The 23,875-nt window shown below is 41.9% G+C and overlaps 1 protein-coding gene across 6 annotated transcripts in view; it reads left to right on the forward strand.

Annotated features, from left to right (window-relative positions):
* Positions 1-23,875, forward strand: part of DTX3 (deltex E3 ubiquitin ligase 3) — a 175,029-nt gene that overhangs the window by 75,781 nt on the left and 75,373 nt on the right. For all 6 annotated transcript variants that reach the window (XM_089692571.1, XM_089692590.1, XM_089692575.1 and 3 more), the window contains exon 3: positions 4,988-5,061. The gene's annotated coding sequence lies outside the window, so the exon portion shown is untranslated. The remainder of the gene's footprint in view (positions 1-4,987; positions 5,062-23,875) is intronic.

Raw genomic sequence — 23,875 nt, forward strand, 5'->3', positions numbered from 1 at the left:
GCTAACTAGAGGAAGTTGGGCCCTCCGGCCACCCTCATGAAGTCTGTTTCTGATTGTTTGGTCAAAGATATTCACACCAGTGGCCTGCTGGAGGTCATTTTGTGGGGCTCTGGCAGTGCTAATACTGTTCCTCCTTGCACCAAAGAGCAGATACCGGTCCTGCTGATGGGTTAAGGACCTTCTATGGCCCTGTCCAGCTCTCCTAGAGTAACTGCCTGTCTCCTGGAATCTCCTCCATGCTCTTGAGATTGTGCTGGGAGACACAGCAAACCTTCTGGCAATGGCACATATTGATGTGCCATCCTGGAGAAGTTGGACTGCCTGTGCAACCTCTGTAGGGTCCAAGTATTGCCTCATGCTACCAGTAGTGACACTGACCCTAGCCAAATGTGAAACTAGTGAAAAACAGTCAAAAAAATTGTCTGTGGCCTCCACCTGTAAAACCATTTCTGTTTTGGGGGACGTCTCATTGTTGCCCATCTAGGGCACCTGTTGTTAATTTAATTAGCGCCAAAGCAGCTGAAACTGATTAACAACCCCCTCTGCTACTTAACTGACCAGATCAATATCCCAGGAGTTTCATTGACTTGATGGTATACTCTGATTAAAAAGTGTTCCTTTCATTTTTTGAGCAGTGTATTTAAAGTGTTCCTAAAGGTATTTTATTTTCACAAACAGAACAAATATGTCATACTTACCTGCTCTGTGTAATGTTTTTTTTCTTTCCAGGGCCCCCATAGGAAGCCTCTTCCTAAGGGGGCCCTCATGCGGGCTTCCTCCTGAGCCCAGCTGCCTGCGCCCATAGACACAGACAGCGGGGCATGGCTCCCTTGTCACAGAGTTTCATTGACAGTAGTGGGAGCCAATGGCTTCTGCTACTATAGATCTGCCCTGTGAGGAGGGACAGAGCAGAGAGAGCCTCTGCTGTTATGCACAGTGCTGGATAACGATGGGGCTTTGGGGAGACGCTGGATACAGAAGTTTTTCTTACCTTTTATTAGGTGAAAAATGTTACCTGTTAGAATAACTTAAAGTTTGATCCAATCATTCTGAGATTTACATAGCTTTGCTGACCCCCAACCTAGTGACTGGATAAGCAAAGAATGGCAGCAGACTGATGAGACCATCTCTCTTCTCACTCTTTGCATGTTCCATGTTGATTTACATGCAACACCCCTCATTGGCTCCCAGTCCTGCTGCTCCATCTCACAATCTAAGTACTGCTGTATAGGGGATTGAAAGAGGCTGATTCCAAGTCAAATTTAAATACTTACACCAGTTACATTTAATACATTTAATGTTTTATTAATGAATACAAAGCTGTATTAGTATGTGTCTTTTATATGTGTCTGGAGTTCAGCTTTAAAAATCACGTCGCTGTACCAAGAGGCAGTTTTGAGCCAGAAAGCCTGCGTTTAGTGGGATGGCATCTGCGATTAAATGGCACTATGAAGATTGATAGTATAACATAAACACTTCAAAGTATACAATTACTTATTTATCTTTTAAAACTGATATGTAGGCATTTGGGTAAATCAGCACACATGTTCTGTTCACAATGAGGCATTTGTGGGCGAGCAAGACATATTTTACCAAATGTGTGGGTATTTTAGAGTGTTGGCCATGTTTATATGGCAACAGTAAAAAGGACCGTGTGATTTTTATTTTTAAGGGCTTTTTATCTGTGATAATTGCAGAAGTAGAATGCCAGAAATAAATCTAGAAATACACTCATGCACACCTGAATTACAAACCATTTAGGGTTATTACAGAGCAGGATTCTTATACCTTTATACATGACTTTGTCTACCAGATTTAATATCCGCAAGCCATGACTGTTCTGTGAACTGCATCCATATAGCTCATCAACATTTATCTGATACATTTTATTGGTAGCTACATTATCCAAAGGAATCAACAACATTGTTTCTTGCCAAAAACAGAAGCATAGACTATACATAAAGTGATGTCAATATGTTTTGTTATGTAGATGTAGTTTCTTAGAGATATTATTCATTTTCTGCAAAGTGTCATTATCTCTGGAAAGAGTATTTATGGCCCTTTTACAGTCATCTTACCTGCACTCCCTAACAGCCACTTTCAGGTTTGATTTGCCTCCTTGGGGCGTTGGCTGGGCATAGCAGCCATACCTTTGTGAAATGACTTCTTCTGCAAACTTGAAGGATGAATTAGGCCCCATGTACAATGCAGCTGATAAACTCACGTTTTTTCAGCAGCCCCTGAACTCACCCTAATGTTTTCCTATGGGTCCATGTACACATAGTCGTTTACAGGCAGTTGAGTTTACAGTTGTTTTTTTTAATGCACCAAACTTGCGTTCAGGAGTAGATTTTATCAGCGTTTTAAACGCCAAACGCTTGTAAACACGTGTAAACGCAGCTAACTGCCTTTATAAGCGTTTGCGTTTGGAAACGTTTTTTAACTCTTCCATTCCTGATGCTGTCCAGAGCCTTTTTTCACCATGAAAAATGCATGCAAAGCGTTTTCCCGGTACTCAAATGGACCTGGTACACCATACTTTGAGGTTTTGCGTGAAAGAAAATATGTTAGACACTGCTGCAGTAATTTCTACACAGAAATGAGCTGGAACACATCCAAACACAACAAAACAAAACAAAAAAAAAGACAGCTAATCTCAACAAATTCTGCTCTCTCTGCTTCTCTCTATTTCTCTCAAAATGTCTAAAATAGTTAATTTTTTACTGTTTTTCAGTGCATTCTGGGCATTTTGGAAGGTCTCCTGATGTTATCTTTAAAAAACACTTCTAAACGCAAACGCTCATAAACACGCATAAACGTGGTATGCAAACGAGGCTAAACAGACGTTTTTTAACCTACGTTTTCCAGCCGTCAGTTTCTATCATTCAGAAGTGTCCCGTGTACATATAGAGTCTTACTCCACAGTTCCAGCTTCAGATGTCTGGGAGGGTTTCTTGTAAAGCTCTTTTACTGCTTTTTAAAGAATATGTAAACCCAACATTTCATATTCCTAATATGTGCTTGCTGTACCATGTACTTTTATAAAACAATTATCCTGTTCTCTTTGCATTGCTTCCTTTGTATGAAATGCCTGGTGCTCCTGCCAGCCCCTCTGCATTCCAGTTAAACACTGGGCATGAGAGCACAGTGTGGTCAGTTTTCTGTCTGTGCTGGGAGATAATCCAATGCCGGCTTGTGCAGACACACCCCCACTTTCCAGTCTCAGGGAACCCCGGCTAAGACTAGGTCACATCTATACAGGTTGCAGTTGATGCGTTTTTCTGGTACATTTTTCGTTTTTTAAACACTTGTTTTTGATGAGTTTTACTTTTTTCAGGGGGGGAGGGGGGGGGGCTAATAGGAAAGTATGACAGTTCTGTTCATGTAGTGTGACATTACACTTTCTGACACTCAAGTAGCTTGAAAGTCGCATCAAAGTCACAGTACATGAACAGAATTTTCTTTCCTATACTTTCCAGAATACATTCCTATTAACAAAAAAAAAAAACCCTCAAAACTCATCAAAAACATGCAAAATGCAATCTGCTGTGGGAAAAAAGTCAGATGCAAACTAGATCCATAGAAAACCATGTTAAATGGATTGTAGTGTGTTTCTGCAAACTGGAAAACGCACTGAAATCTACATAGGTGTGAACCTAGGATAAAAATGACTATATCTGCAACTCATGATACATTATTGTGATGGTCAGTGGGAAGAATGCTTCTTACACTTCTGCTCATTGGGAAGAATTACCCCTTTATATAGCTAAAATGATCAATGGTGTTAGTGGCAATTTATCTGAGAGGCAGGCATTGGTCATTGTTCAAGAAACCCCTAACAACCTCTGGAGGGACCCTAGGGTTCCATGGAATCCTGGCTGAGTAACCCTGACCTGTAACATAGCCACAGATCTACTTTAATGAATGCCAGGCAAGACATATAAAAACACCCTTTAGTCCATTAATGTACTTACTGTATTAAAAATCATTTAGGGCCAATTCACACATCCCCAGTGCAGTGCAATAACCAGGGTGTGATAACATTTCACACCAAGATGGACCTGTGTGAATGGACCGTAACTTAGAACTTACGATTTGTAAAAGAATGCTTCCTACCCGCTTCAACGTTATTGTTTGTCCTTAGTCCTGACAGAAAGTGAAGGAAATCTTCCCAGAAGGGATGCAGATGGCTATGAAATCCTGCCAGCAGGTCAACCCTTCCTATTACTATCCAATACCAAATATGTTTTGCCTGGAGTTGGGCTTTAGCTTCATTAATATAAAGGTTGCAGAGGCAAATACTTTTTACAACAAAAGTGAACTTATTCTTGATCTCTATTTAATGGTGGACAGTAGGTACCATAAGGTGAAAACTGGTGTATCTGTTTTAACTTTGGCATCTCCCATAACTGAATCATTATTTTATTGTAGACTGATACTTTATATAAAGCAACATAAGGGTTGATTTACTAAAACCAGAGAGTGCAAAAAAATCTGGTGCAGCTGTGCATTGTAGCCAATCAGCTTCTAACTTCAGCTTGTTCAATTAAGCTCTGGCAATAAAACCTGGAAGCTGATTGGTTTCTGTGCAGAGCTGCACCATGTAAATCAACCCCATTGTCAGTTAGGATCCATGCACATTGGCTTAAAAAAAAAAATAAACACGTTTCCGTACTAGCGTTTAGGTGCGCTTAGCGTTTTTTTCTGCCAGAAAACTGCTCTCAAAAACACAAAACCGAAGGGTTTTTTCTGCCTCTAAATGCTGAGCATAGAATATGCCTCTAAACGGCCTCATGTGCTCTTTAGAAAAAACAATAAAACTCCTCTACGTAGAAGCCCCGTTTTTTAAGCCAGTGTGCATGAACCCTAAAACAGTAGGAATTCTGTGATGAATTTTTGTTAACATGACACAATGGTAACTGAGATAAACACCATTTTATATTTTCTGTTATGCAAAATAATTGACATTTGTGTGCTTTATTTGTAGACAGAGCCTTTTTGATCTCCTGAGCCTGGTTGGTTCTCTGAGTTGTTCCTGGGATTTCAGAGTGAGCGTCAGAGGTATGTGTTTTCATATCATTGTATGAGAAGAAGAGATCCCTGTGTTGCATATAAAAAGGCTATGCAATGTGTTCAATTTAATTTATTTTTATAATACTGTTACCCTTGTTCTTCTTTTCATTCTGCAGTAAGACAAATCAAATATTGTAAAGCACCCAACCACATTTCTCCTGTTTTAAAAATTCTCTGTGGGTTTCTCTGACCCTCCCTTTATCTATTATACCCAACGCTGGTGGCTCCCATTCATCTCTATAGACCTTGTGCAGTACCTGGAGGATATTAAATGTAAGCAGTGCTCCAAAGCGGGACCACGCTGCCTCTGAGGTCTGATTTCCGATAGTTAAGGGGGGATCCCTACAGGGCTTTTAATACCAATGTATATATGTACTTTAACAGTCCATCTTAAAGTGACCGTTCTGCGTATGTAACAAAGATAGGCCAAAGCCACCCTGTAAGGAATAAGTTTCATGCTTATGCCACATTCACACCAGTGATTAGGGCTGGCGTGAATATTTGCGGCAGGAATCAGAGATTCATGCTGTGGCTCTCAGCAGGTAGGTTCAGCTGCCATTCAGTATAATGACAGGTCACCTGTGGCCACAGCTATTTGTGGTTCTCTGCACAGCCAGCAATAGCCTGCAGTGATCTTGACCTGTCATTATAGTAAACTGGGTTGACAGCCTCATCTACCCGCTGAGAGTTGCTGAAAGCTACAGTGGGAACTGCCACTACAATTCGCAGGGGTCCTAACTGTCAGTATGAATGTAGTATTAAGCTAGCCAAAGATGGCTAGAAGTTTGAGCAAAAATTCTTAGGAAAATCTTAGGAGAATTCATATGAAAATTCATGAAACATTCAAATGTTGAGCAAAAAATTTTGTTTGCTTTTAACATTTGATTTAAAGTGTTACTAAACCCACAACAGTAAAATCAGTCTGTATATGCAGTAAAGCATGCTTGTTATACTCTCTGTGGAACCTGAGGGGTTAATCCTCTGCATTGTGTAAAAAGGCTGTTTGATCCTTTCTTCTCTGCCCCTCCTCTCCTTCAAATGTCCACTTCTTATCTCCTGATAAGACAGACTGAACCCGTAGCCTCATACGCATGCTCAGTTTAGTGAATATTGCTAGAGAGGTTTTTCTTTTCTTGGGAGAGTGCATGTGATCAGCACAGGGCCAATCAGCACTGTCCAGACAGAGATCAGGGGTTCTGCATCCTCCTAGAGCATAAAGAAAATTCCTCCTACAAGCTTTAACCAGTACTCTGCTGAAGTCACAAGACTGCCCTAACTGCTGATGAGAAAAGGTATTTAGCAGTTTATATTTACTAAAATAATTGCACTTCCATGTTATGTGTATTGTGGGAGACCAGATATAGTAAATTCAGAGTCCTGGGTTTAGTAACATTTTAAGAATGAACTTATTTTGCTGAACAAAAATCACATACACTGTTAGAAATTCTTTCATTTGAAGAAAAGTTTTCCATCCTGCTGAGCCTCCTACAAATTTTCTTATCACTGCAGCTGAAGATGAACATCAATTTTACCCGACTAATGATTAGAAAAACTAAACTTTCTCCAAATGTTCTTTTCTAAAGCTGGCCATTGATGGGTATTCTTGGGAAAAGATGGCTCTAAGAAAGTTTGTTTCTAATTACAGGTGTACCTCGGTTTACAAACGCCTCGGTTAACATAATTTTCGGTTTACGAATGAAAATCCACTGAAAATAATGCCTCGGTTTACAAATGTTTTTGTTAATTTTTTTCGCCATACAAAGTGTATATCAGTGCTGATTTTTAAATGCAATTGCTGGCTTTTTTTTTCTTCACTATAGCTCACAGAGCTGACACTTTCCCTGGAGTTAAAGGAAGCCTTGTTTCTTTTAAGAAACAAAAAGGAAACATTGTTTCTTTTAACTTGGGGAATCTAAATTCGTAAACCGGGGTATGCCTGTATTAGTGATTCAAATCATTTGTTTTCAACCACAGTAATGAGAAAATTCGAAAGAGCAGTATGGAAAATTTCTTCTTGAACAAATTTCTAACAGTGTATGTGGTTTTTATTTGGTAAAGTCAATTCATTCCAAAATTGAATGTTAAAAGCAAATAAAATCTTTTGAGAGACAAATCAATGTACTCAGGAGGGTCTGAGAATTTTCGTGCAAATATTTCTAAGACTTTTTGTTTGAAATTTTTGTTTGAAATTCTTCCCATCTATGGCCAGCTTTACACTTCTCATCTTTGATGACTATAATTATCACACTTTTCTGACACTTCCAGCTGTATTGGATAGCATGTTCCCCACTTTCAATGTGGTTTTTCTGCAAGACACCGTAGCTGAAGAAACCACAGTGTCCAGCGGGTAGCACCTTATCCAACACATCTGGAAGTCTGAGATAACATCAGCACCCAGAGAAGATTCCACACACCACCTACCAGAAAGGCAAGTATATAACTTATTTTTTAACTGGTGGCTTTGTCCTATTTATGTTACTGAGGCGACAGGGTCTGGATAGTTAGTTTTAATTTACATATGAATACGTTTAGGTTACTATATGTAGTCTTATTGATGTTTTAAAACCTTTGTAGTTATATATGTACACATGAGAATCCATTAAAGTTGTTTCTTGCCAATTCTTTTCATCTCATGTCTAATCCCCCAGACAGGTCTGTTTGTGAACAATAGACTGCATTTTCTAATTACATGAAACACCAATATTGCTCCTAGTAGATCACTGAAATGTGATTGATTTATTTGGGCAACAACACTTTGTATATATTTATTGCTCTGTGGGTTTATGAAGTTATATCTAAATTGGGTTTATTACTGCTTACAAGGGCAGTTTATATATCTGTTTATGTTGGGTGCGTGTCACTAGTCTGATGCTGTTGGGAAGTATTTTATATTTTCTTGGTAGAAAGCTGTGTAACTACCTGACTGACTTGGTGTGAGCCTCTGGCAGTCCCCTGTATAGCAGAGCTCAGACTGAAGAAGGAAGAGGCAGTACAATGAGCCAGTTAGTTCATGTGCTGACAAGAAGCATGCAGATAGGAGAAGAAAGCAGAGTGACAAGGAGATGAGTTAATCACTGTGCTGCTTCTCCTTTCACTGTCCAGTCATAGACTGGTGATGGGTCCAAAACATAAAATGCAGTCCATGGTGTGGTGCCCATGTGTTCTACTGAGCAGAGAGAACTCCGTGATTGGAGGAGAGACCAACTACACTACATTCGAATAGCTCTCCCTTGCTTTGGAGTCCCTAACACATTTGCAAAGCGCATCATTGTGCTTTAAAAATACATATTGTTTTTTTTTTTTTTAATAAACAGTGGGATGGCCATGGTAAGGCCATGCAGCACTGGGGTCCTCGGTTGAAATCCGAGCCAGGACACCATCTCCATGGATTTTACATTTTCTTGGTTGGTTTCCTCTGGGGTCCTCTGGACACTCCAAAGATATGCTAATAGGTTAATTGACTCCTGACCAGGGGCAGACTGACCTTTTGGAAACTCGGGCACTGCCTGAGGGCCTGGGGTCAGTAGGGGCCCCCATGAGATGCCCTGGTACCTTTTTCATAGGCTTTTTTGAGTTTGGGCAAGGACACAGGGGCCCCATGATCCCCTATTACCTGGGGGCCCATGAGTTGTCAGTCGGCCCCTGCTCCTTACTATATTGGCCTGTGTATGTGAAATAGGGACCTCAGATTGTAATCCCCTTGAGGGCAGGAACTGATGTGAGCGTACAATATATAAGTACCTGAAATAAATAAAATAAATATCTGGGCACAGTGGATAAATGGTTAGCACTTCTGCCTAGCAGCACTAGGGTCATCGGTTCGCATCCCTACCACAACACTACCTGCCTGGAGTTTGCATGTTCTCCCCGTGTATTGCTCCATCTATGGCTGGCTTAAGGTCTCATTTACATGGGCATATCTATGCATACACTCGCCTATATGCAATGCACAGGTACTCTGTACATCTGCATGCAGACAGTCCTCTTCTTGTCTGTTGAGCTTAAGCTCATCCCTAGTGGGGACATTGACGTTAGAAAACTGATAGATGTTTTTGTCTTCCCCTGCTTTACTATAAAGTTTTTTTAAATTGCTGTCGAGTCCTAAACAGAGAATTCCTTTCACTCCCTGTGCTGGTGACCATATCCCCCACTGTATCTTACAAAAAAGAAAACTGGTCTGAAGTTTCACTTGAACATTTTTTGATTCATTTGCAGAATGGGTGAGTTTAATGTAGGGTTACATCTCTACTCTGTACTGCTTGTCTCCTGAGATTTATGTGACCTGCAATGTGGTAGACTATGCATGACTGTCAGTTATATTCAGTGAAAAAAAGGAAAAGGTAATTAAATATAACTGAGAAGATGAAGAGCCAACACTAATTATGTTGTAGTTAGAAAATGCTGTAAAGGTCAACTTGCACTTCTAAAATGCGTGCTGACTCTTACATTGGACAGACTAACTCCTGAATTTTACATTTAATTAGCCCGCATCTGCTTTAATAGAGCACTGCATTGACAGTAGTGCTTTGAAGTGTAGATCATATTTCTGCTGAGAATTTGTACTTTATTTAACGATCATAAATATTGTTCTTTTCCACTAAAAGGAAAAAAAACATAGAAAGTCTTAACAAAATGTACATAGCTGTCAAGAGTAAGGTTCAGTCAGCTGATTGTGGAAAAAGATGGGTAATAGGCACATACTGTTCTCACATTGAGGAGCGGGGTTCCTTCTTAGAGCTGAGTCACATATATGCAGTGCGGATTGAAGCTCAGGTTTCACAGCTAATTGATACAGTAGCTGTTCAGTGGTTTACATCAGGTTCAGGACAGGATTAGCTCAGGATCCTATCTTGTTCACACATAAGCAGTTTAGAAACGGTTTCCATAGAAGTCAATAGCCTGTAATCCACACCTGAACCCGAAGCCACTGCTCAGAAATCGGACATGACTCTTTTTAAAACTGTACTGAATCCAAACCGAATCTGCACTGGCCATGCACCGCATATGTGAACAGGCACCATAGGAAGCAATGTTATTTCACATATCATGTGGATTGGATGCGGGTCAAACCACAACCAACCCACATATATGTAAATGGGTACTAAGGGTCTGGGAAAGGCTGATTTGTGCAACAATATCCCATTGTACTCTATTCCATCCACAAAATAGTGACGAGAGCTGTGTTGATGCTCTAGAGCAGGTGTCTTCAAACTGCATCCCGAGGGCCGCCTTTATCTGGCTCTTGGGGCACTATTCCTTCCACTGACCGATGATGGGGCACTATTCCTCCCACTGACACCGATGATGGAGCACTATTCCTCCCACTGACACCGATGATGGGGCACTATTCCTCCCACTGACACCAATGATGGACCACTGTTTCTCTCACTGACACCGATGATGGGGCACTATTCCTCCCATTGACACCGATGATGGGCCACTATTCTTCTCACTGACACCAATGATGGACCACTGTTCCTCTCACTGACACCGATGATGGGGCACTATTCCTCCCACTGACACTGATGATGGGGCACTATTCCTCCTGCTGACACCAATGATGGAGCTCTATTCCTCCCACTGACACCGATGATGGGGCACTATTCCTCCCACTGACACCAATGATGGACCACTGTTCCTCTCACTGACACCGATGATGGGGCACTATTCCTTCCATTGACACCGATGATGGGCCACTATTCTCACTGTCACCAATGATGGGCCACTATTCCCCCCACTGACACCGATGATGGGGCACTATTCCTCTCGCTGACACCAATGATAGGGCACTATTCCTTCTACTGACACCAATGATGGGGCACTATTCCTCCCACTGACACCAATGATGGGGCACTATTCTTCCCACTGATACCAATGATGGGGCACTATTCCTCCCACTGACACCAATGATGGGGCACTATTCTTCCCACTGATACCAATGACGGGGCACTATTCCTCCCACTGACACCAATGATGGGGCACTATTCTTCCCACTGATACCAATGACGGGGCACTATTCCTCCCACTGACACCAATGATGGGGCACTATACTTTCCACTGATACCTATGATGGGGCACTATTCCTCCCACTAATACCAATGACTGGGCACTATTCCTCCTTCTCCTGTTTATTCTCACTGATGCTGGGCACTACACATTTACTACCCCACTGGCCACAATCCGGCCCCCTAAAGTCTGAAGGACAGTATACTGGCCATTTGCTTGAAAAGTTTGGAGACCCCTGATCTAGAGCCTGCTGAGCGATACAGACCCTGAAAGTCAGTACTTGAAAGCAAGTCCTTTTAGAGAGAATGAGGACCCATTTAGATCTATGCATGTGTGTGAACGTGTGTTCTTTGTAGTGTTCGCCAAGTGCGTTGTCATGTTTCAGTGTGTTTCCTTTGTGTGTTGACATACATTTTGATGTGCTTTCAACGCATTTAGAAGTTGGAGTGGATATGGTTAACATCCATTGACCAAGGCTTGTTAACATCTGTTGCCAGTGCATCAAAACCTTTTATGTACGTTTTGATGCTCTGCCATGAACTATTGTTGGCTCCCACACTATAAAAACGCAGAAAGAAATGAAAATGTCTTATTTTTCAAAGCACACCACACTGCAGTACTGAGATGAGAACATACATTATATTTATTATGGCAAACCATGACACATGCATTCTAGTGCATCTGAAATTGTGCATTAAAATGCAACAGTGCAAATGGACCCTGGAAGGTTTGCTTGGCATCCTCAGTTTAGTGTTTAGTCTCTTTTACTGGACCATGAAAAACAGTAAATATCATTACTAGCTGAGACAAGGAAACCTATCTGGTGAATACTAGTAATTTGTGTGAAAGTCACTTCCTGTAAGAGATGAGTTTTCCCAACTTCTGCCACACTAGTAAAAGGGGTAGGATTGCAAAGCACAGAGGAACTCAAATGTTTTGTACAAAGCCAACTATGGCAAAATATAGATATATATTATTATAGATAGATTAATATATAATATTAGATAGATAAATCAATAAAAAAGGAAAAATAATAAAATAGATTTATAAATTCTGTATCCAATTGATAAAACATTACTCAGTGGAAATGACAAACTCATAAAACCCAAAGATTTTTCAGATGATCTTGCTGAAAATATTATAACATATATATATATATATATATATATATATATATATATATATATTAAACATCTAATTGGACACACTACTTTAAGGGTTATACAATGCACATAATAAAAGATAATAAATAACAGTAAAAACTCAAATATTAATTAAAAAGAATAAAACTTTCTCAGGATCCTGCAAGAAAACCAGGTAGGCTCACCAGAAGTCTAGGAGTAAGGTAAGTATTTTTGAGATTTTATCCCAAAGTGGGTAGGGGCAGCCACACAGCAAACCTTACATTTAAGTGCAAGCTCTGCTGTCGGTTTTGTGCAAAATGCGTCAGTGCCTATGTAGGTTTTGTGATTTATTTTTTTTAAGATTTATAGTATACTCTTAATAAATATCTCCAGACAATGCAGCTTGTTATAGTATTTCACCTAGGTGTGGATGTGTGGGATTAATGTGAAAAGCTTGAGAGCTGCACTAATGCACTGACAGTTTTGTTCCCTTGTTTGGTTTAAATGGAGTGATATATTAGAGTAATTGTTGATTATCAAGCCTTCACTCATAGTGAGCTGTGGCTGAATATGCTTGCCATTTCTGCAGCCAATTGAGATGAAGGCAGATGTTACATCATAAACTAAGCATTGCCTTTTTCTGGTTTTGTAAGTGGAACTACCGGAATACCTTACGATATGCGAAACTAGGTACGATATGCAAAACTAGGTAAAACGGTTCATTGAGCTAGTTTTTTCAGTCATACTGAAACCTTTTTGTCTGAATCAGCATTTCTCAACCTCTTTCATTCACAGCACCCTTTAAAGTGGAACTGAAGGCTTAATACTCACCTATCCAACGGTCTGCACCAGTGACAGAATCTTCTTCTGAGTGTCAGTCTTCATGCCTCTTCATTGGCCAGTGTGTGATGACCTCACTCCTGCACATGTGCAGGAGGCCGTCATCCCGGCACTCATCAGAAACTGGCCTGGCACTGTAAGCTGAGCTGCGCATTCACAGCTCCGTTTGTAGTGCTGGAGAAGACAGCAAGCAAATGCGTACAGGCTTTTTTCTTGCAGAAGAGACCTTGCATGTCTCTTCTGCAATAAAAGCCTGTCTGCTCACTGTTTTACAGTGGAACATTAGTTCCGCTTTAAATGTACTCAAAATCTAAAGTCTAAAATGTAATGTAAATGTTACCATCAATGGGAAACCTGATTTCTTCTTGCTGCTAGTCAATGAAGAGGTGGCCGCCTTCCTACTTGTCAGTGAAGAAGTGACTACCTTACTGCTGGTCAGTGGAGAAGTGCCCCCCTTGCTGCTGGACAGTGGAGAAGTGCCCCCCTTGCTGCCAGACAGTGAAGTGTCCCTCTTCCTGCCGGACAGTGTCACCCTTGCTGTTGGTCAGTGAAGGAGTGCTCCTCTTGCTCCTGATCACTGGACAAGTGCCCCCTTGCTGCTAGTTAGTGAAGAAATCCCTTCTTGCTGCTGGACATGGTGAGTAGGAGCAAAGATTCTTACATGAGTGAGTAGGAGCAAATGTTCTTACAAGAGAAAGGTCACCAGCCAATGTGCCCCACTGCCTCTATTCACATCCTTTCAGCTGATTTTTGAAGGGACTACCTGGGGAAGGGGAAGTAATAGGTCCTAGCAAGCTCTGCAGTGCTGTTGGGGTGCCTGTGCTCTGGCCAAATTAGACAGCATGCATATTTGCGCCTTAATAAAAATAAATAGCATGCATATTTGCATCTTAACAACTAACAAACAAATGCCTGTGATAATGTGACCCCTGACAAACCCAGTCAGTATCCTAGAAAGATACCGAATTTACTTTTTGAACTATATATATAAGTTGGTGTGTTGGATTCCTTTAAGGATTTTGAGTTGCCACATCTGGGCATTTGCACAATCTGTCATGAAGGAAGCTTCTTTTCCCTGTTATACATATTGAGCCTTGTAAAGAATGCAGCAGGAGCAGTAAGGCTCATGCTACAACCAGCAGAGTGAGTGGGTGTATGGGGAGTCCTTAGAGGTGTTCATAGACAACTTGATAATTACAGGTGATGCTCCTGATTTCTACCATTGTTTATGATTCAGCTTCCTAACTCTTGTATATAGAGCAGCCTTTTTCAACTAGGATGCCTAGGCACCCTGGGGTGCCCTCTGGGTTTTTCAAGGGTGTCTTGGCAAAATACCTAAACATTGCCCTCAAATTGTGTTCAAGCTAATGCGTGGATCAAGCCTGCTTTTTTGTTACACCGGTTTTCTTTGTTCAACATTACAACTTTGGGCACTGTGCAGGCCAACCATCAGCATCCTAACAACTGCTGATGTCATTGGTTGATAAGGACATTGGACACCTACACTGCATCCTTGTTTGATAGCCCCCTCGGTCAGCAAAGGGGTCATGTTGGTTGCGTGGGGGAGAGAAAAAGAGGAAGAAATGTTGGAATACTGGTCTGTACCAGTGTGGAAAAGTGTATTTGCTTTGAAAGAATAAATCACCTCCACTGTTTGATGTCTTACTTTTGTGGATACTGCTGCAAAATGTACCAATAAAACTTTTAGTTTTTTTTTTTACATTTTAGATTGGGGTGTCTCAAGATTTTGAATAATTTTAAAGGGTGCCTTGACTGAAAAAAGGTTGAGAAACACTGCTTTAGAGTATAGTGCTGCTTAATACATTACTACTTTTTTTAATATGTATGGTGATAGCAGCACTTCAAGTAGTCAAATGAGCTGGTTATAAAACAGGAAAATTGTACAACTTTTTGAAAAATCTCCATGCTGGAAGACCCAATCTTTCTTTCTAGAACCAACATCCAAGTACCGTGTTTGTGCTGCCACTACCATCAGATATGGACGATGGCGGGTCTCAGAACTTATATTACTCTTTGTGGACAGACAGATACAGTAGCTTTCTATCCACTGTTCTTAGGGAGATCTTTTTCTGTCTATGGAACTCATTGGCTAGGTTATTCCACTGTAAAACCAGTCATACATGATATTCCTCTTACTCCTAGCATTTGTTTGCACACTGCTTGTCACTAACAAGCTTGGATAACCAGTTTCCTTACCAGGAAGTGCTGTTAATATCATATTTACAGGCAGCTTATTCGTTATAGTTAAAAGGAGCTGATAGCAGCAAGAATTGCCCCATCAATAATGTACTTGTAAACGTGTTATTTATTTTTCCTCAGATAACAACTTTAACTTCAGAAGAGAAAAATCATGGCCTCTGCCCTGCCAGGCAGGACTATTTTGTGTGGCAGAGCTGTATATATATCAGGACTGGATGGAGAGGAATACAAATCCTTTTGACAGAGAAAACAGCTCCTTTATAGGCCTACATGCACACTAGGTGTTTAAAGCGAAGTTCCGGCCCCTGGCCTCCCTGCTCCAAAAAATTAAAAATCAGCAGCTACAAATACTGTAGTTGCTGACTTTTAATATAAGGGCACTTACCTGTCCAGGGATCCAGCAGTGTCCTCACCCCAAGCTGATTCTTCAGTCAGCTGTCGGGTGCTGGCGCTGCCATCTTGTCTAAAGGAAACCGTCAATGAAGCCTTGCGGCATCACAGCCAGTTTCCTGCTGCGCACTTTGTGAATATTCCACAGTCCTCTTGGACCTGTGGAGTGTCCCAGAGGACTGTGGAGTGGGGGGGTGGGGTGTCAGGTGGCTGATCTGCTGGCTCAGTTCGGCACAGCGAAGCAAGCCAAAAGTGGGAGCGGGTACCTGTCACAACCAGGTTCCCACTCCCCCCCAAAAGGTGCCAAATGTGGCAGGGGAGGAGGCAGATAAGTTGAGCTTCCACTTTTGGGTGCACCACCGCTTTAACTCCTGTATGTCTAATCCCTATTTTTTGTGCCCCTGGGAGGCATAGGTCCAACCCTATTGGCTGCAGCCTGTCGAAATCTATGACATGATTAAATACACTTACTGGACCCTGTACTACATTTAGGGCCCTATGCATTCAAGGACATTAGCCTGGATTGCAGAATACCTAAATGCATGCAGCCCAAGATAAAAGTACCACATAGCTGTGTATTTAGCTGTTTTCCTGGCATTCAGCTTTAAAGTGGTTGTAAACCTCAGAAATGAAATATGAACAAAGAATATCCCTATATAGTGCATCCTTATCCAGAGCACTAAGTGTCATTTCTGTCTGCTGCTTCCTCCCTCTGCTATTTGCACCAGTCACTTTTGACAAGTTTTCCTGACACCAAGAGGTAAGAAGGTGACAGGGGAGGGACATCTAGCACACTTGTGATTGACAGCCTCAGCTCTGTTCCTGCGTGCTGTGTGAGGAGGGGGTGTGTCCCTTCCCTCCAATCAGTTCTCAGAGTTCTTCTCACTGAGCTCTGCAGAGTGTAACTTCAGGTCTCAGCCCCCTGCTTTCTAAAAGCTCAGACAACCTGTATACATTCTGCACTTTCAAGTGCTGTAAGGAAGAGAAGACTACAAAGAAATAGGTACAACTTATGTAGGAGGATTTTTGTGTATCACTTTAGGACAGTCACTTCACTGGGTATATGTTAGAGTTTACAACCACTTTAAGGCCTCCATAAATATTAGAACTTGGTTGTATGTGTAAGCGCAATCTGACCATCATTTGGTATGTATATCAGTGAAGCACACTATGGATATCTCCAGCACTGACTTACCATCAATAGAATTTGATAAGATTTCCCATCACCTTCGATCATTATCCCCTGGCTAACCTCAGCCAGATCAGAAGATAAATAGTGTCTATGGGCACCTTTAGAAACTTAAATGTTCCATTCTGAAAGACATTGTAATTGCACCTCAGATGTTACCTTTATAATGCCGTGAAACATGGAATGTTTTCCTTCAATTGAAACGTTGCCATGGAGACCTGGAACTAGATAGACCTTTTTCTGTCAATTAAACACCTCTGCATGACACTTTCCCCTACCGTTTTTAGGGTGAGAACAATTTACATATTCATTACGAACATTTATCCCGAGGACACCAGGAGATCAGAAGTCACGTGAAATCTGATAGTTTCCTGAGCACACATAATAGTTTGGGATATTCAATAAAACATTTAGGACAGTTTTCTGGTGCCAGTTCTCAGATTAGGAAACTGGCAATAATTAAGACCGACGCTGTGCTGGTGTACAAAGCAACTCTAATGCTTTGAGTGGGGCATGGCTGTGCTCTCCTAAACATAGGGGCTGAGGCACAAAGGAGGTAGACTTGAAGGGGAGCTAGTCTCCTCGACCACAGTTCCTGTTGGATGGGCTGAGCCTGATTGGGAATTGAAAGACTATTTCCCATCAGGCCCGCCTTGCTTTTGATTGAAATCGCACAGCAGTGGGCAGATTTTATAGCTTAGGCTATGGAATCTACCCACTACGCAGACTATTAGTCAACAACAAGGCATCTCATTCATTCCCTTATTATATCACGCCTTGACTACTGTAACTCCCTCCTCACTGGCCTACCTCACCGCAGGATATCCCCACTACAGTTCATCATGAATGCTGCTGCCAGACTCATCCACCTTACTAACCGTTCCGTATCTGCCACCCCTCTCTGCCAGTCCCTCCACTGGCTTCCCATTGCCCAACAGATAAAATTCAAAACACTAACACTGACGTATAAAGCCGGTCATAACACTGCCCCTAATTACATCACCAACCTTGTCTCTAAATACCACCCAAACCGTACTCTCCGCTCCTCACAAGACCTCCTACTCTCTAGCTCCCTTGTCTCCTCCTCCCATTCCCGTCTCTAGGATTTCTCAAGGGCTTCACCCATCCTCTGGAACTTCCTACCCCAAGCTATCAGGCTATCGCCTACTCTGCTCACCTTTAGGCACACTCTGAAAACCCATCTCTTCAGGGTAGCCTACCCCGCCCCCAGCTAATACTGGAACCCACTACTCCTCCTTCCACTCCATCCCCCACAGCTAATTACCTCTTGTACCACTATCCCCTCCCTCCTAGATTGTAAGCTCCAAGGAGCAGGGCCCTCTAATCCCTCTTGTATTGAACTGTATTGTTACTGTACTGTCTCCCTCCATAATGTAAAGTGCTGAGAAAACTGTTGGCACTATATAAGTCCTGTATAATAAATAATAACAAGGTGGACCTGATGAGAAACTAGTCCTTCAGGTCCCCATCAGGCTCCACCCATCTCCTGTGGGTGCAGTGGCCTTGGGGGATGGGGGACTTGGCAATGCTGAGCTGCACTATATGGTATGGACACTTCATACACACAGATTCTTATACCTGTTCCTGACAGGTGCGCAAGTCTGTCACAATTGCCAATTTGGTGTGGAGGTGTAAAGATATTCTAAATACGTTACTCTTCTCGTTGTGCATTAAGTGAAGTCAGGCAGGTAATAGGCTAAAACTGTCACACTTAGACCTAGGTTACACTTGTGGTCGGGGCAGTGAAATAGGTAGCTGAGCCTCAGTTTTATCACCACTCCCTTAGGCTGCAAAGGCACCTGGATAGGGTTGTACCGTGGTGCTTTGCTTCGCAACTGCAGTGAAGAACATACCCTTTGTCACGATCAGTGAGCAGTACTGCCACTATTATTATTATTATTATACAGGATTTATATAGCGCCAACAGTTTGCTCAGCTCTTTACAATATAACGGGAGACAATACAGCAACAATACAGTTCAATACAAGAGGGATAGGAGGACCCTGCTCCTTGGAGCTTACAATCTAGGAGGGAGGGGCTAGTGGTACAAAAGGTAGTAACTGTGCGGGATGGACTGGTTGGAAGAGTAGAAGATTCCATTATTAGCTGAGGGCAGGATAGGCTTTCCTGAAGAGAGAGGTTTTCAGATATCGCCTAAAAGTGAGCAGAGTAGGCGATAGTCTGATAAATTTGGGTAGAGAGTTCCAGAGGGAGGGGGAAGCTCTGGAGAAGTCCTGGAGATGAGCATGGGAGGAGGAGACAAGGGAGCTAGAGAGTAGGAGGTCTTGCGAGGAGCGGAGAGTACAGTTTGGGTAATATTTAGAGACAAGATCGGTGATGTAATTTGGGGCAGAGTTATAAATGGCTTTATACGTTATTGTTAATGTTTTGAATTTTATCCGTTGGGCAACGGGAAGCCAGTGGAGGGATTGGCAGAGGGGGGTGGCAGATACAGAATGGTTAGTAAGGTGGATGAGTCTGGCAGCAGCATTCATGATAGACTGAAGAGGGGATAACCTGCGATGAGGTAGGCCAATGTGGAGGGAGCTATAATAGTAAAGGCGAGATATAACAAGGGAGCGAATAAGTTGCGTAGTGGTTTCCGAGGTTAGGAACGGTCGTATCTTGGAGATGTTGCGGAGGTGAAGTCTACAAGATTTGGACAGTGAATGGATTTGGGACTGAAAGGACAGATGGGAGTCTAGGATTACACCTAGTACCCTGGCATGAGGAGAGGGACTGATGATTGTGTTATTGATCTTGATGGAGAAGTCCAAGGAGGGGGCATGGGCTGGGGGGAATACTAAGAGCTCAGTTTTGGAAAGATTGAGTTTGAGGAAGTGGAGTGACATCCATGCCGATATGTCACTTAGTAGGTTAGTAATGCGAGTGGAGACTGAAGGGGTGAGGTGAGGGGTAGAAAGATAGATTTGTGTGTCATCAGCATAGAGATGGTACTTAAAGCCATGGGAGTTTATCAAGTGACCAAGGGAGGAGGTGTAGATGGAGAAGAGAAGGGGTCCAAGGACAGAACCTTAAGGGACCCCTACAGAAAGAGGGAGTAAAGAGGAGGAGGCACTAAACATTACCCATTCAATGCATTTGTTTGCAGCATGGTGGTGCAGGCTTTTGATGGTCAAATCAGGCAGTGTGGAGGTGGTTGATCACTTCCCTGCTGCCTGTCAACCACCCTCTGAAAAGTGATGGCCTGCAGACCATTTCTCCAAGGAGCAGTAAGGGTTGCCGCATGTGTAATCAAGCCCTCAGCCAGCATTTACACCTTTGCAGAGCATATTCCCGATGACCTTGAAGCATTTTTTCAGGCACATTACGTGTGTTTTTGTTTGTATATCAAGCCCCAGAAGTTTAATTCCTGCACTGGGCAAGGGGAAGGGAACAGCTCTATAGGAAGAGAGGAGTTCAGGTGTGAAACATGCAAAACCATGCGTATCATGCTTTATATCATAACACATGTTTTTTGGGGGGTTTTTTACAGCTTGGTTTAAAGAAATTACCGTAGTAGTTTTTTTCAGTGTATTTGTTAGATATTCTGTACATTGAAATGTAAATAAAAGAGAACTTGATATACATATCCCAGCCAATTTGTGTTAATGCTGTAAAAACCTTGATTTTATGTAAAACTCGTAATTATAATTCTATACCTGCAAAAGTATGCACAAACGTTGAAGAACATGACATTCCTGATTACCAAGAAGCACATTTCATTCCCATTAAATTGCACAGTGGTTTGGGAAATGTAGCACATAACCCAATTCAGCTGCTTAGGATACATCATGTATAGTAGAGAGAACAGATTGTGCTGATCCAGACTAAGTAATTTACAGCACATCACACAGGCAGAGGGGTCCAGACAATGTAATATACAGCAATATGTATGTAATATACAACACAGTCTACAAAGTGCAGTGATGCAGATCCACAGTATACAATATTCAATGATTGCAAGTATGTAATCTATTGCATAGTGTATAGAGTGCAGTGGTCCAGAACATCTAATGTACAGAACACAACGGTGCAGACTATGGAATGTAAAGTAAAACATAGAGATCTCAGTTGTATGCTGCACGTAACATACAGTATAAATATAAAATGTGCGTAGTGATCTGCAATATGTAACATACTGCACAATGTGCAGAGTTGTGTGGGTATATTATGAATTATTCAGTACAGTGTACAAAACACAGTGGTCAGGAGTATGTAATGTCCAGCATAGTGTATAGACTGCAGCAGTACAATGTATTGTACAGAATACCATGTAGAATACAGCTGTGTAGAGTATGTATTCATCCACCAGAGCATGCAGATTGCAATGGGCCAGAGTATGTAGGATGCAGCACAGAGTGCAACAGTCCAGAGTATGTATTGTACAGCATGGCATACAGAGTGCAGCAGTATGTAGTATGTAACGCACAGCATGGTACAGTGCTCTATATGGCTGCCCATACCTTGGTGGGTGCTGTGATTCTCCATTACATTGATTGTCAATGAGGAATTGCTTTCTAGCATTGGTGATCATTGGAGATGTTTGACATGTTAGCCACACCACTCTACACCAGTTTCTCTGATCCGCCAAGCATCCAAAGAGATCTCCACTAACCAGATAAATATGGCAACATGACTTTTGGTCTATATGTGCGTTAAAGAGTTAGTTCGTACTCTCCCAGTTTACATGTCCTTGTATTCACAGGCTATTGGCTGCATCCTGGCTTTGCATGCACAAGTCGGGTCAGTGACCTTGCATTTATTGTATATTTATGCGTATTGCTGTGCGTTGTATTAGTCCATTTGAATTTGCTGCCTAAGGCTCAACAATGGACCTAAAATCATACCTGTCATTTTTTTTTATTACAGTGCACCGTACGTTACCATGCTTTGCATTGCAAAGATGTATTGGGTTAAATGGCAGAATAACTGTAATCTCAACACGTGATGCACGTTAGCATGCATTACAACAGTACAATTATGTAGAGGTTTGTGTACAGGTCACAGCAACTCCTGATCCCAGAGTGCCAGTTGAGAGGACAGAAATGACAAGAAAGGACTTCTCCTGTTGAAGTTTTATCTGCATTAAAAACAACCGAAAACACATGCAATAAGGCCTCATGCACACTGGATGTTCTTTCAGCTGCTTCTAGAGGTGTCAGGCATTTTTTTTCTGCCTCTAAACGCCTCTGTATGTTAGCCTACGTGTCCACGCATACATGGGCTTTTAGAGGAGTTTAGAGGCAGAAAAAATATCCCCACTGTCAGTGCATCCAGGAGCAGTGGCGTTTTGGCAAAAAAAAACGCTTGATGCCTGTAAACGCACCTGGATTTGTCTAAACGTGCATTAATGCCAGCCCCGGTTTGCAGTTGAACTTTAATTCATTTCAGTGGCCAGAAAATATTATTATTCTTGACTCGCCTAAACAACTTATACACTTTTACAAGCATCAGGTTTTTTTTTTTCTGCCAAACGCTGCTCTCAGGAGTAAAGGCTTCTAGGAGCGTTGGCAAAACATCCTGTGTGCATGAGGCCTAAAACTTCAAAGTGAGTATGTTCCTTCATGCACAGTTAACCCGGGTTCACATACGTGCGGCTCCATATATCGCATGTGATTCGCACAGGAACCGCATCGCATTCCTGTGCAAACCACATGCGATTTGTGTGTGGTGCGATCTGAGCCATACATTTTGTATGATATAAACAATAGCATATGAGCGCTGGGTAGTAATAGGAAAAAGGGGGAAGCAGTCAGCATAGAAGAGGAAAAACCTCAAATACTCCAAAGTGTGCCAATAAAACAGTAGGAATGCGGCGCTATAAAGTGCAAATGATGAACAAATATGTTTATAAAACAACAGAGGTTCAGTCTTAGGTATAGTTCATAAGGTGCAGCATGACAATAGTGATTCAATGAGTAACTATTAACTTTCGTGACTGCCGTGGCTGTGAAAAATGAGCGTACAATGCACTAACCAGATAGCACAAATTATTGTGCGTTGGAGTCCTAGGTGCTCTGGGGATAGGAACTCTGCATATGGATGAAGTCGTCAGGTGGGGGTGCGTCACCAGGTGTCATCCATCCAGGGTAGGTTACCTCTCTCCAGCAGTGTGTGAACACATCAGGTTAACTGCATCCAGCAGTACGGATTTCAGCCATCAGGGGGATCATACATTCAAGTGTGGATCCAAAAAGGCACCTTCAGGGGAAGGGGGCTCAAAGTGCCAAAAAATGAGCCCAGAAGAGAGAAAAACTCCAATAGTGTAGTATGTTTAATGGTCAAAGTGGAGTAACATCAAAAATCAGATAAAAGAGGATAAACACTTACATCAGAGGTAAACAATAGGTCATGCAGTCAATAATCCATGATTTAGGGTACCTCCCTAACGCGTTTCGTGTAATAACACATGTTTATCCTCTTTTAGCTGAATTTTGATGTTACTCCACTTTGACCATTAAACAAAATGAAGATTTAATGACTCTCATCTCCCCTGTGTATTTACCTGACATGCAACCCCCTATCATCAATGATTGTGGAAATTTGCATGTTTTCTTCAGGCAGTCGTCTTTACACATTTCATTGGAAAGGCACCAAACAAAAGTTCCAGCATCATCACCCTTCCCCGTGCATGTTGTGCTTTTCTTTCTCACCTTCTGGCTGCAGTAGCTTTCTCTCCACAGCTGTGAGCCACTGCACTTCTATTTAAATTTTTGAATAGAAGCCAATTTCTAATTTATTAAAGCCAATTGATGCACAAACAGTCCATCAGGTACCAAGATAGCTCCAACGCGTTTCACTCCTCACAGGAGCTTAGTCATAGGGACTTATTTCAAATAATGTGCTCCCTTTGTGGGCAGTGTTTTACTTCAACAGTTGTTAAAGTGGAAGTGAAGGCACCGCAATAGATAAATAATTCTTTAGAGAAACCATTGAAACTAAACAATAAGCTATGATGTCAATCAGCCTCTGAGTAGAGGTGGAGAAGAGCTGAGGTCACTCAAGGAAT

This window comes from Staurois parvus, unplaced genomic scaffold, assembly GCF_062004578.1.
Source record: "Staurois parvus isolate SC_StPar_1 unplaced genomic scaffold, SC_StPar_1.0 ptg000023l, whole genome shotgun sequence".
Taxonomy (NCBI): domain Eukaryota; kingdom Metazoa; phylum Chordata; class Amphibia; order Anura; family Ranidae; genus Staurois; species Staurois parvus.